The sequence below is a fragment of the Heteronotia binoei genome, chromosome 5 (assembly GCF_032191835.1).
Source record: "Heteronotia binoei isolate CCM8104 ecotype False Entrance Well chromosome 5, APGP_CSIRO_Hbin_v1, whole genome shotgun sequence".
Taxonomy (NCBI): Eukaryota; Metazoa; Chordata; class Lepidosauria; order Squamata; family Gekkonidae; genus Heteronotia; species Heteronotia binoei.
This window is the reverse complement of record NC_083227.1, coordinates 41,168,878-41,183,107: the sequence shown is the minus strand read 5'-3', so window position 1 is coordinate 41,183,107 and position 14,230 is coordinate 41,168,878. Positions and strand designations below refer to the sequence as shown.

The following is a 14,230-nucleotide window of genomic DNA, read 5'->3' as shown; positions in this document are numbered from 1 at the left end:
TAACCCACCTTAAGTCTCAATGAGAAAAAGTGGACTAGAAATGAAGTAAATACAGACATGAGGAAGACAGGCTCACGTAAAAATTTTAAAAAACTTCCTGGAAGTTCCAGTCTTGCAGAGTTAGCCTGGCCACAGGTGCCCCCATGCTGAAACTATGCAGGTCTGGGGCTGGGCAAGGTCTGGGTGGGAGAGATCTCTGGGAACTCTAGAGATGCTGTCTACAGGAGGAAGGTGGGCTATGAATAAGCAAGTCTGCTGTAAACAAAGAGCTATAACTTATGAAGATTTCCTCTCCTGCCCAGGCATCCAGGACTTTTTTTTGAGCAGGAACGCACAGGAACAGAGTTCCAGCTGGATTGGTGTCAGGGGCTTGGCCTAATATGCAAATGAGGTCCTGCTGGGCTGAGAAACAATGGTGACATCAGGAGTGTGGCCTAATATGCAAATGAGTTCCTGCTTGGGAGTTTTCTACAATAAAAGTCCTGTAACAAATTTATTTATTTAAGCATTTTTAGGCTGCTTTTCTCCCTGAAGAGATCCAAAATAATCAAAAAATTAAAAATATTTCAAATTACAAAAAACCCTACAAACCTTTCCGCAAATATGTACAGGGACCTTCTCCCCCCCCCCACCCCACCGGAGCAGCATGGGTGGTTCAGAGGGAAGGGGTGACAGTCATCCTTCAGTGTGGCATAGTGGTTAAGAGTGGCAGACTCTAATCTGGAGAACCGGCTTTGATTCCCCACTCCTCCTCCACATGAATCCTGCTGGGTGACTTTGGGCCAGTCATGCTTCTCTGAGAACTCTCTTGGTCCCACCTACCTCACAAGCATTGTTCCCGCTAAGCTGAGTTAGCGTGAGCTAGCTCACAGATTTTTAGCCTCCAGCTCACACATTTTTGTCTTAGCTCAGGAAGGATGACCCCAGAATGCAATAATGTATGCAGTAGCTCACAACTTTAATACCAGTAGCTCAGAAAGTAGAATTTTTGCTCACAAGACTCTGCAGCTTAGAGGGAACATTGCTCACAAGGGACCTGTTGTAGGGAGAGGAAGGGGATGGAAAAGTAAGCTGCTTTGAGACTCCTTAAGGTAGAAGAAAATGGGGAAGAAAAACCTACTATTCTCTTCCTCCCTTTCATTCATGCAAATCCTCAGTGGATTCAAGTCAATACTATGTAACCTTTAAGAATAGCCTTTTATATTAAGAAGAAGATGACCATAGATTTATACCCCACCCTTCTTGCTGAATCAGAGTCTCAGAGTGGCTTACAATCTCCTTTATCTTCTTCCCCTGCAACAGACACCCTGTGAAGTAGGTGGGGCTGAGAGATCTCTCACAGAAGCTGCCCTTTCAAGGACAGCTCCTGAGATAGCTATGGCTAACCCAAGGCCATTCCAGCAGCTGCAAGTGGAGGAGTGGGGAATCAAACCCAGTTCTCCCAGATAAAAGTTCGTACACTTAACCACTATACCAAAATTGTATTATTGGCTTGGATAGCCTGGGTTAGCCTGATCTCATCAGATCTTGGAAGCTAAGCAGGGTTGGTCCTGGCTATTATTTAGATAGGAATCCTCCAAGGAATAACCAGGGCTCTGACATGGAGATAGGCAATGGTTAACCACCTCTGAATGTCTCTTGCCTTGAAAACATGATCACCATAAGTCAGTTGTGACTTGATGGCAAAACATTCAACCTGTGGGTTGATTCACACGCTCACACAATCACGCAAGAATTACATAACTTGATAAATTGCCCCTGGAGAAAGGGCACCTAAAATGATGTCATAAGACACTTGTTCTTCATGCTTATATCCCACTTTTTCTCTGAGAAGCTCAGGGCGATATTCATACATGAAATCACTCAAAGCCCCATGCCCCAACAACAGTGTAGGTCAGGCTGAGGAAAAATACCTGGTCCAAGACCCACTTATAATCTTCATGTCAAAACTGGGAGCTCACCCAGAACTTTTCACATCCAAGCCCCTCTGCCCATCACAACCCAATGTCCCCCTACTGAAAACTCAACTTGTGCTGGCTCTTTCCACACATCTTGGAGCAGGAGGTTGGACTAGATAATATGCTAGTTTATCTTCCATCTCCAGAATACTTTATGAGGTGAACAGCTTATGCATAACATGAAAGGTGGTGGAGATGATATCAAATAAACAGAAATGACAAGGAAAAAACCAACCCTGGATCTGATACGAAAAGACAGAATGACAAGGATATGGGACTGAATGAATACAAGGCAGGGAACCTATATTAACTGAAACTTGTTACATGAGTCTGTGATACACTCAGGGAGAGTGCAGAACACTGGAAGGGACAGTTCCCTTTATCTAGAAGCATGCTGTTCTTCTCAGCTTTTCCCAAAATATATGCCTCCATCCTGGTTCAGGACTGAGAACTGAAGTTGTGATGTCTTCCTTTCAGTAACTAGAAAATGTAACCTCACCCCTATTTTGTTCCTAGCACTGTGTAGAGCTGCTCTGGGACTCCCACCAAACACAGAAACTATTCTGCTCTCACAGTCACCGAACAGCAGGTCTTTACTGAGCAGGAAAGCCCATTTCATCATTATTTTTAAAAATACATTGATCAGGTCATGTGCCTTGCATTTGTCAAATTCCACCTTTGAACTCTTATTAGGGTTACTACCTTTGGGTTGGGAAATTCCTGGAGATTTCGGAGTGCAGCCTAGGGAGGGTGGGGTGTGGCAGCCATTTTCTTCACAGAAACTGATCTCTCTAGTCTGGAGATGAAGTATAATTCTTGGAGATCTCCAGGCCCCACCTGGAGGGTGGCCACCCTAGAAAAACATCTCACAGAGAAGGGACAGAATGTTGCTACTTTTCACAGAATTTGGTAGGCTGATTCTGTGAAAGGCAGTGTGGTATAACTCTGAAGTAGCACAGAATACCTGCATTTACCTCCCTCACAGTCAGAACAGCGCTGCAAAAAGCGCCTGCATCCCAGTGAAGCAGAATATTTCCTTGGCGTGCAGGAGACTGCAAATTCCACCCTTGATAGTTCCAGTTAAAGGAGCTGGGGACAGTATCTACTAGAGATCTGGGAGAAAGCTTCGTTAGTGGGAGCAGATAATTCTGGACGAGAAAGCCCAGCATTTTGACTCAGTGTTAAGGCAGTTTTCATATGACAGGGTGCTAAACAATGACCACATAGGACGCGTTCTGACTTCCCTCCTCTCCCCTGGCTTCTTACCTGTCTCTGCCCGAGATCTGGACGGAAACCCAATGACAGGATGATGTTTGGGTGACCTGCACAGGTGAGCACACCCCTGGCTCAGATCTTGGGAGGGGAGCCTCTAGCTATGAGATATCCTTCTTCCAGGGTTCCGTCTCCTGCTTCTGAGCTGCCCTCAACACAACCAGGTTATCCGGCTTTTGCAGCCACCGATCTATCCCTTTGGAGCCTTCTTAGTCAAGGCTGCAAGCTGACACTACCCAATTGTAATTTATCGCCGGAAGAGAGGGGCGGGGAACGAGAGGAGGACAGGACAGGAAGGTGGCCTGACTGTTTCCTTCGCCGTTTTTCTTACCTATCTAGGATCAGCTCCTCTGTTGATTTAACCCATGGACCATCTTCGGCGGGGCAGGGAAGGGCAAGCAATGGTTCTGTTATGCCAACTTTTACTAAGATTTAAAAAACAACGTACAGGAAAAAGAAAAATTAGAATACAAAAAAAAAGGGGGGGGGAGGAAAACATGAAAAGTAGAAGGAAAATACGGGAATATCTTTAGATTTTCATCTACGACTGGCAATTTAGTTTAATCTAATCACACTCTCTATAGCTACATAATAGATCACTCCTTTATCTATGGTCTTTTCCTCTCATTCTTCAGAACCACGTAATCAATTCATCTTTTTCAGTTTGCAAAAAGTCTATATGGGTTTTCCAGTTAGCAATAAATATAGATAATGATCATAATGTCTTATCTTTGATCAAAGAAGTAAGTTTGGCTATACTTATACTTTATTTGATTTATATCCCGCCCTCCCCACCAAAGCAGGCTCAGGGTGGCTCACAGTATAAAACCACAACAAACAATTAAAATCCATACATATTATAAAATTTAAAAAGCTAAAGATTGTCCCCTGTGCAAGCACCAGTTGTTTTCGACTTTGGGGTGACATTGCTTTCACAATGTTTTCACGGCAGACTTTTTTACGGGGGGTTTGCCATTGCCTTCTCCAGTCATCTACACTTGCCCCCCCAGAAAGCTGACCTCGGAAGGATGGAAGGCTGAGTCAACCTGGAGCCGGCTACCTGAAAACCCAGCTTCTGCTCGAACTCAGGTTGTGAGCAGAGGGCTACGACTGCAGTATTGCAGCTTTACCACTCTTACACATTCAATAATTAAAACAGTTGGAATAATTTGGTGCTAGTCTCTTAGATGTTATATAGTTTTACAGGGTGCAGGCAGGCAGGAGTCCATAGCCAGTCCAAGGTCAAAGTCCAGGAAGTCAAGCAGGAGCCAGGTCACCAATGCAGAATCACAAACCGGAATCAGAAGTCAATGTCCAAAAGCCAAAAGGTCAGGGTGCCAAGGAAATCAAGCAGTTCAGGATCAGGAATCAGGAAGGAGCGTGGATGCAAACCAGAGAATGGACTTGTTGTTTCCACAAGGTTACAAGGTCCTGGGTGGGAGCTATATGGGAGTCTCAACCAGCCTGCTCCCTGGGTGGCAGTGACTCTGCTAGAATTCAGGGCTGAGAGACCTGAAGCATCGGCGTGCCTCATGTCTTCGCTCTGAAAGTTCTTTCCGGAGCCTGCTTCGAACTCTTGAGATGGGAGGAGAGCTTGGAGGAGATTGATCGTCAACAGCTGACACTGGTGCCTGGAGAGTGATTGATGGGCCAGCTGCTGTTTGTTCAGATGAGGAACTGGCGGGCAACCCTTCCAGCTCCTCCTTGTCAGGGCTCATGACACAGTATTTCTTCAATTTCCCTATGATGCAAGGCTCAGTGTCAGTTGAAAGCCAACCGGAAGAAAGTGGTCTCACAGGCCTTGTGGAACTGAGCAAGGTCCCACAAGGCCCTCACTTCCTCTGGTAGTTGAAGGGGGCTGCAATCGAGAAGGCCCCCTCCTCTAGTGGTCTTTAATCTGGCCTCCTTCAGCCCGGGGATTGCTAATAGATTTTGAAATCCAGATCTAAGTACTCTCTGGGGAATGTGTGGGGAGAGACGGTCCCTAAGGTAAGCAGGTCCAAGGCCATACAGGGCTTTAAAGGTGATAACCAGCACCTTGTGCAAATCCAGTATACTATTGCAGCCAGTGCAGTTCCCACAGTCCCGGCTGTATGTGCTCCCACCTGGGAAGCCCCAATAGCAGCCTGGCTGCTGCGTTCTGCACTAGCTGCAGTTTCTGGGTTCAAGAAAGGGGCAGCCCTGACTTCCAGGATTAGAAAATGGCGAGCTGAGTTGCTTTCCCTAACGGGGGCAGGCTGGCACTTTTGTTCAGGGTAGTAAAAGGCAAATTAATGCCTTCTGCCTACATTTCTCAGCTAGAGAATTGTCCAAGATATGCACAGATACTTTGAGGAGAATTACCTTGGCTGAAAGGGAGTCCCGGGGGGGGGGGGCTCCTTTGAGGCTTTGAGGGATCTCCGAAGAGGAGTTGCATATTCATCATCTGCAGAAGTTTCCAGAGTCATCAATTTGGCATAAGCTCGGCAGGATCCAAACTTTCTTTTACAATTTTAAACATCTAATCTGCAAAGGACTGCTGTTGATTTGGATAAACTACGGAAAAAAGGTACTATTTGCTATTTCTTCATTCTGGGACTAATTAAAGTTAAACAAAACAAAAGTAAAAGGTGGGAGTTGGAAATACTGAAAGCCTGAAAGGACGGAGAAGAAGATAAAGGGCTAAATTTGAACTTTGTAAACTTAAAAGACAGTGTTAAAAGAAGAAAGGAATTTATTGTTTAGTCTATCTGTGGTTGAGGAGGCAGCCCCATCGTCACAGATCTGCAGCGTTCGCAGTCAACACAGGAAATACGTCAGATATCGTGAGATTTCTCTACCAGTGAAACGAGATTTGAAGGCAAGAAAAGCAGGAAGTATTGGAGGAAGAAGAAGGAAGTCAAAAAGCAAACAGCCTACTCTAGGATTATAATACCAGAGAGAAACATCGGTGGCCATTGTTGTTGGGAGGACTAAGTTTTAACATTGTTTTTAAAGTGATTGGGACATTAAAATTTGGTGGAGTTAACAGATTTGGCAATTAAAAAATTACTACTGTTGGATAGTAGATAAGAAGATTTGAACTGGTAAAAGGGAAAAAAGGGAAAAAATTTTAAGTGAAGCAAAAGTTGTGACTGCCATTTTGGGAGAAATAAAAATTTTAAACATTAATATCTGAGCCTGGGAGGCTCAGAGGACAGCGAAATTGGGTGCATTGGAAAGGGCAAGCTTCACTTTATCAAACCTGATGGTTCAAATTTAATTTGGTGAGATTAAAATTTTTGATTTCTTTTATATGTCAGACCCGAAACAAACTCGTGCTAGGTCTGCTTCAATAGAGAAAATACAAGCCCAATTAGATGCAACAGAAGCTAGGATAATGAAGGGGGTGAAAGAAATGATAACTGCCTCTAAAAAAAGAAATAAAAAAGGATTTTGAGGACTCAAAGAAAGAATTAAAAAAAGAAATAGAGAATCTCAGAAATGACACTGTGGTAATAACAAAGAAAGTACAAGAAGTGGAAGAGAGAGTGAAAACACATGACTCCACCTTATTAAAATTACAAGAAAAAGTGACAATAGGAATATGTATGACTATATGTATAGAGTAAATTCACTCTATGCAAAAAAGAATAATCTGCCAAGAGATGTGGTCATAAGATTTATGACAAAAGAAATGGTGGGAAAAATCATGAATAAAAACTTTGAAAAGACATTGACAGTGGGAGGCAGTAGAGTAAGAATGATAAAAGAACTACCAAGACAAGTGTTAGCTGACAGAAAGGCATATAAAAAATTGACAGAAAAACTACGTGACAATGGAATGAGGTATAGATGGATAATACCTGAAGGTTTGAGCTTTGAACTTCAAGGGAAAAGGATTACAATCACAAATACACAGGAACTGCATAGATTTTATGAAGACAATAAAGAATTTGCACCATGATGGATTACAAATTGATACCTTGGAATGTAAATGGACTAAATTCACCACAAAAAAGAAAGGCAACGTTTAATTGGATAAAAAAACCAAAATTGTAATATAGTATGTTTGCAAGAAGTGCATATTAGACAAAAGGATTATAAATTTTTAGGGAATAAACAATTGGGACTAGAATTTTTTACATTGGCTGAACAGAAGAGAGGAGTAGTATTTTATATTAAACAAGAATTAGACCCAAAATTTGGTATTTAAAGATAAGGATGGAAGATATATAGTGGTAGAAATTACTTTGAATGCCAAAAAAATGTTGTTGCTGGGACTTTATGCTCCAAATGGTGCTAAAGACATTTTCTTTAAAAATATTACACAACATCTTGATGAAGTTACCTATGAGCAAATTTTATTGATGGGGGACTTTAACGGAACAATTCAGAATACAATAGATAGATCTTGGAAGAAAAAAAACCGATAAAGGGAAATTGCCAAAGCCTTTTTTTGAATTGGTCAAACAGGAGAGTTTGGAAGATATATGGAGGAAGTTTAATCCTGAAGTATGGGACTATACCTTTTTTCAGCTAGACATAGCTGTTTCTCTAGAATTGACATGTTGTGGGGTACTAAAGATTTGGGGGTTATAACAAAGAAAATAGAGATATTACCTAAAATAGGAGCTGATCATAACCCAATAATGTGGATTACAAAACTGTCAAAAAAGTCAAGAAGATGGAGATTAAATGAAGATTTACTACAAAATAAAGAAATAATGACATCTCTAGAAAATGAAACCAAAGCGTACTTCCAAGTAAATGACAGAGAGGATATAGAATTTCAGATGGTATGGGATGCCTACAAGGCAGTAATGAGAGGATTACTAATAACATTGAATAATAAAGACAAGAGAGCAAAAGATAAACAGATGTTGGACATTCAAAATGAAATTAAAAAAAAAGAAGGTGAATTAAGGAAAAGGCCAGGAAAAAAAAATATTCTAAGGGAGATTACAATATTGCAAGCACAAATGAGATCTGTTAAATAAAGAATTGGAATGGAATTTGAAAAAATTAAAACCAGAAATCTTTCGAGGGAGCGAATAAACCTGGAAAACATTTGGCCTGGCAATTGAAGAAGAAGAGAGAAAGTAAAATTATTAATAAAATTGTGGCTGATGGAAGAGAGATGGTAGATCAAGAAGGAATAAAGAGAGATTTTTTTAAATATTATGCTAAACTATTTAAAGGTGTTAAAGTAAAGAAGGAAAAGATGGAAGCGTATTTGCAGAAGATTAAAATAACACCCTTAACTGATTATATGGAAAAAGTTTTGAATGATCCAATTGAAAAAATAGAAATTGAAGTAGTAATTAATGCAATGAAAATTGGAAAGGCTCCTGGACCAGATGGATTTATGGCAAAAATTTTAAAAACGTTTAAAGAAGAATTAATACCGAAACTTCAAAAATTAATGAATGTGATAAGAATAAATGGGAAAATACCAAATACATGGAAGGAAGCAGTAATTTCGTTGATTCCAAAGGAAGATAGAGATGTCACTAATGTAAAGAACTATAGACCAATCTCATTATTAAACAATGATTATAAGATATACACAAGAATCTTAGCAGAACGACTTAAACAATATCTAATAAATTTTATAAAGGAAAACCAAGTGGGTTTTCTCCCTAAAAGGCAAATAAGAGACAATATTATTTATTTATTTATTTATTTATTTATTTTATTCTATGATTTGTATTCCGCCCTTCCCACAAAAGTGGCTCAGGGCGGCTCACAACAGAGCTGTTGTAACTGTTAGAACTGTTAGAGCTGTTAGAACTGTTGTAAATATTGTAGAATACTATGAAAGACATCCAGAGAAGGAAGTTGCATTATTCTTTGCAGACACAGAGAAAGCTTTTGATAATTTGAATTGGGATTTTATGTTTGCAGTAATGGAGAAAATAAAGTTGGGGGGAAACTTTATAAGAATGATAAAAGCAATTTATTCTGAACAACGTGCAAGGTTATGTATAAATGCAGATGTTACAAAAGAAATGATAATCAGCAAAGGTACAAGGCAAGGTTGTCCACTTTCACCATTGTTGTTTATAATGACTCTTGAAATCTTATTGATGCAAATACAAGATGATGAAGAAATTGAAAGAATGAGAATTAAAGGATTTTCCTATAAATATAGAGCATTTGCAGATGATATAATGTTTATAAATGAAAATCCTATGCAAGTAACACCTTTGTTGTTAGCCAAAATACAAGATTTTGGAGAATTGGCGGGACTTTATGTTAATAAAGAAAAGTCAAAAATTTTGTGTAAAAATATGCAAGTAAGTAAACAAAAGGAATTGCCGAGATTAACGGGATGTGAAGTTACCCCTAAAGTAAAATATTTGGGCGTGGAAATAACAATGAAGAATATTGATTTGTTTAAAACCAATTATGAAAAGTTATGGTGTAAAATGGACGAAGATATGATAAAATGGAACAAGCTTAATTTGTCACTGCTTGGTAGAATAGCTACAATTAAGATGAACATTTTGCCAAGAATAATGTATTTGTTTCAAACTATTCCGATTGTGAAAGACAGTAAACAATTTAATAAATGGCAAAGAAAGATTTCAGAATTTGTATGGGCCTGGAAAAAAACAAGGATTAAAATGAAAGTTTTAACAGATGCTAAAGAAAGAGGAGGATTTCAACTACCAGATTTAAGATTATATCATGAAGCAGTTTGTCTTGTGTGGATAAAAGATTGAGTGACGCTGTTGAATAAAAAACCTTTAACGTTGGAAGGTTGAAATAAATTCGGCTGGCACGCTTATAAGTACTATGGGAAAAAAAGTCGGATGGTTTTTTTCCTCACCATAATATAAGAAATAATCTACTAAATGTTTGGATGAAGTATAAGAAATATGGCGATGAGAGAAAACCACTATGGATAGTGCCAGCAGAAGTAATAAGAATAACAGCTGAGACAGGAGAGGAAAAAAGAGATGTCATGTAGTCAATTATTAAAAATCCAAAGCGGTAAAATAGAATTGAAAACTTCTGAAGAGTTGAATAATAAGTATGATTGGTTTCAAATGCAACAAATAAAAAGTTTGGTAGAAAGTGATGTTAAAACTGAAGGAATAAGATGAGAACAAACAGAAATGGAAAAGTTCTGCTTGGAGATAATGAAAAATTAATTTCAAAAATCTATGTTACTTTTAAAATGGTCTACGGAAGATGAAGTAGTGAAATCTCAAATGATTAAGTGGGCAATTAATGTAAATAAAGAAATACAGATGGACGCATGGGACTATTTGTGGAAGAACTCTATGAAACTCTCAACATGTCAGAGTATTAAAGAAAACTGTTTTAAGATGATGTACAGATGGTATATGACTCCTAAAAAGTTGGCAAAGATGAACAATAAGATGCCAGATAGATGTTGGAAATGTAAACAACATGAAGGTTCTTTCTACCATATGTGGTGGACTTGTGAAAGAGCGAAAAAGTACTGGCAGATGATTCAACAAGAGATTTCTAAGATCTTGGGATACAAATTTAACAAAGTTGTAGAGACTTTTCTGTTGGGATTACAAATGGAAAAATTTCCAAAAGAAGATAGAACTTTATTTTGGTACTTGCTCTCAGCTGCTAGGACATTGTATGCGCAGTTGTGGAAGCAAGAAAAAATACCAGTGAAATGGGATTGGATTGTAAAAGTTATGACATGGAGTGAAATGGACAAGTTAACAAGGACCTTAAGAGACTATGATTTAGAAGTATTTAAGATGGAGTGAAAAATGTTCAGAAGTTACATAGAAAAAGAGTGGAAAATAAAAGGACATTGGACAATTTTTGATAATGACTAAGTACAAGAGGGAGGAGGATATTAATTTTGGTTCTTATTAATTAAGGGTACCTTTAATATTAAGATTTTAAGTATATGACTCCGGCGGGGGTCAAGTAACGGGGGGAGGGGTGGGTAGAAAGTAATATATGGGATAGATTTTAAAAAGGTAATTATTAATGAAGTAAGAAATTGAAATTTATTACCATATGTTACTAATAAAAGTGTTTGAAACACTAAGACAGGGGCAGCCCCAAGTAGAGGGCATTACAGTAGTCCAGTCTCGAGGTGACCGTTGCATGGATCACAGTTGCCAGGTCGGTGCGTTCAAGGAAGGGGACCAACTGCCTCACCTGCCTAAGATGGAAAAAAGTGGATTTTGCAATGGCTGCTATCTGGGCCTCCATTGTCAAGGCAGGCCCCAGCAGCACCCCCAAGCTTCTGACTGTGCACCATTGTCAGTGGCATACTGTCAAATGCTGGTAAGGGGATTTCCCTGCCTAGATCGCTGCGACTCAGGGAAAGGACCTCTGTTTTCGTTGGATTCAGCTTCAAGCGACTCAGTCTAAGCCATCCTGCCACAGCTTGCAACGCCACGTCCAGATTTTCTGGGACACCGCCAGACCGTCCATCCATCAACAGATAGAGCTGGGTGTCATCAGCGTACTGGTGGCAACCCAACCCATACCTCTGGGCAATCTGAGCAAGGGGGCGCATGTAGATGTTAAACAGCATGGGGAGAGCACTGCCCCCTGAGGCACTCCACATTTAAGTGCGTGCCTCCGGGATGATTCTCCCCCAAATTGCCACCCTTTGTCCCCGACCATCTAGGAAAGAGGAAAGCCATTGCAAGGCCAAGTCCTGAATCTCTGCGTCGGCGAGGCAGCGGGTCAGCAACCGATGGTCAACTGTATTGAACACAGCCAATAGGTCTAACAACATCAGTACTGCCGAGCCGCCTCGGTCCAGATACCGCTGGAGGTCATCCACCAGGGCTACCAACACTGTCTTCATCCCATGACCTGGGTGGAAGTCAGACTGGTGGGGGTCTAGGATGGAAGCGTCATCCAGAAAACTTTGTAGCTGTAGTGCTACTGCCCTCTCAATAATTTTACCCAAAAAGATAAGTTCCATCATCTCAGTAAGTTCCATCATCTTCACCAGATATTCTTCTATTGTAGGTAATATTGAACATTTCAATTTCTGAGCTTGCTATATGCTCAGAAATTGCAGTGGTTTTAAGCTCAGTGGGATAGCAGAGGGCAGTCAGAGAGGGTGTCATGCTTGATGCCGCCTCCAGAATAAGACATGCAACATCTTGGAAAACAACGTTTGAGTTCAGTGGCACCTTTAAGACCAACAAAGCTTTATTTATTTTTTAAACGTTGTTGGTCTTAAAGGTGCCACTGGACTCAAACTTTGTTCTGCTGCTTCAGACCAACATGGCTACCCCACCTGAATCTAACATCCAGCATGTTACTCACACACTAAGGTAAAGGTAGTCCTCTGTGCAAGCACCAGTTATTTTCGACTCTGGGGTGACACTGCTTTCACGTTTTCAAGGCAGACTTTTTACGGGGTGGTTTGCCATTGCCTTCCTCAGTCATCTACGCTTTCCCCCCAGCAAGCTGGGTACTCATTTTACCGACCTCGGAAGGATGGAAGGCTGAGTCAACCTGGACCCTACCACCTGAACCAGCTTCTGCTGGGATCGAACTCAGGTCATGAGCAGAGGGCTTCAACTGCAATACTGCAGTTTTACCACTCTGCGCCATGGGGCTCTTAACTAACACACTACTTTGATGTATTTCATATAAAAAATGATTTAAAAGCTGCAACTACAGAGATCTTGCCAAATCCTCGTTGACTTGTTTTTGTTACAAAGCAGTAATTCAACTTGTTCAGGAGTCATTTAATGGAAAAGAGGTCCTGGAGCTCATTAGCACAACTCATTTGCTTATACCACACCCCCCCCGACATCACTGGAAGGTGTACTAAATTATATCAACTCAGCATCTACCTTAAAAGGCTTCTTGAATTATAATTGTCATAATAAAACCTTACTCCCATCATACTTTTTAAATTACTTTCTCCTATGTGGCCACAGTGGCATGATGAAGATTTCCATCTGTCTGCTTTATATGTTTTGGTTATTTTCCTATTTTTTGTGTGTGGGAAATATTAGAAAGTTTGTCGAATCTTAGAGTTCAGCAAAATTCTCACAGGGGTTGGACAATGGAGCCCTGAAACAAGTATTTGGGGGTGGCGGGGAGAAAGCACAACAAAATTTAGAAATTCTGGAGCTCTGCTCCTGTGAACTCCTGCCCAAAATGAGGCCTGCACTTAAGCTAGGCTTTTGTTCTTATGGCTTTGCGGGTAGAGGGTCTTGAGTTGCATCTTCATTGAAGGAAAGGATCTCTGGCTGCAGGTGTAAGGGAAGAGCTTTCTTTGAGATTCTGAAGTCAGCAAGACTAATGAGCTAGATGTCTCAATGAAATGACTTGGTATATGGAAGTGTTATACGTTCAAACAACCTTAATGAATTTTTTTTAAAAAAACAGTACCTCACCACTATTCCTGATGACTGTATTGTCATCTAGCATGGTCAAGTATACTAATGGTGGGAAACCCCAATATCTGGGCTTGAGTTTCAGCATTTTTATTTGTAAGAATCTCACCTTCTTTGAATCTAGTTGCTTGTGAGTGCAAGAAATCTTATTTTATGTGTGTATTTAAATATGTATACCCCACTCTTCTCTCCAGCAGAGACCCTGAAACACCTTTGAGATTTGTTCTCCTCACCTCCATTTAGAACCCTGTGAGGTAAGTTAAGATGAGAGAGAATCAATGGCTCACTGTTTTTTGTTATTTTTGTGCATTTCAATGTCACTGAACTACATGCCTTGTTTTTATACCTTTTCTTGGATTTCTTCACTAAAGCCTTCCTTTGCTTTCTGGTGTGTGTTACTCAGTGCTTTTTTTTTTTTTGTAGGAAAAGCCAAGCAGGAGTTGATTTGCATACTAGGCCACACTGCCTGGTCTGGGAGCATGTGGCTGCTGCATAGCGGGTTGGACCAGCTGGAGCCCTGGCCAGCCCAGGTGGAGCTCTGCTCCTGTGGGCTTTGGCAGGAAAAAAAAGCCCTGGTGTTACTTGGGGAGCTACTGAGACCAAACCTAGGTAAAGCTGTGTTACCATAGGAAGGCTATGTTACCACAGCAAGGCAGGGTCAGC

General features: G+C 40.6%; 1 protein-coding gene across 1 annotated transcript in view; it reads right to left on the bottom strand.

Annotated features, from left to right (window-relative positions):
• Nucleotides 1–14,230, bottom strand: part of LOC132571991 (zinc finger protein 160-like) — a 30,907-nt gene that overhangs the window by 6,205 nt on the left and 10,472 nt on the right. The window lies entirely within an intron of this gene.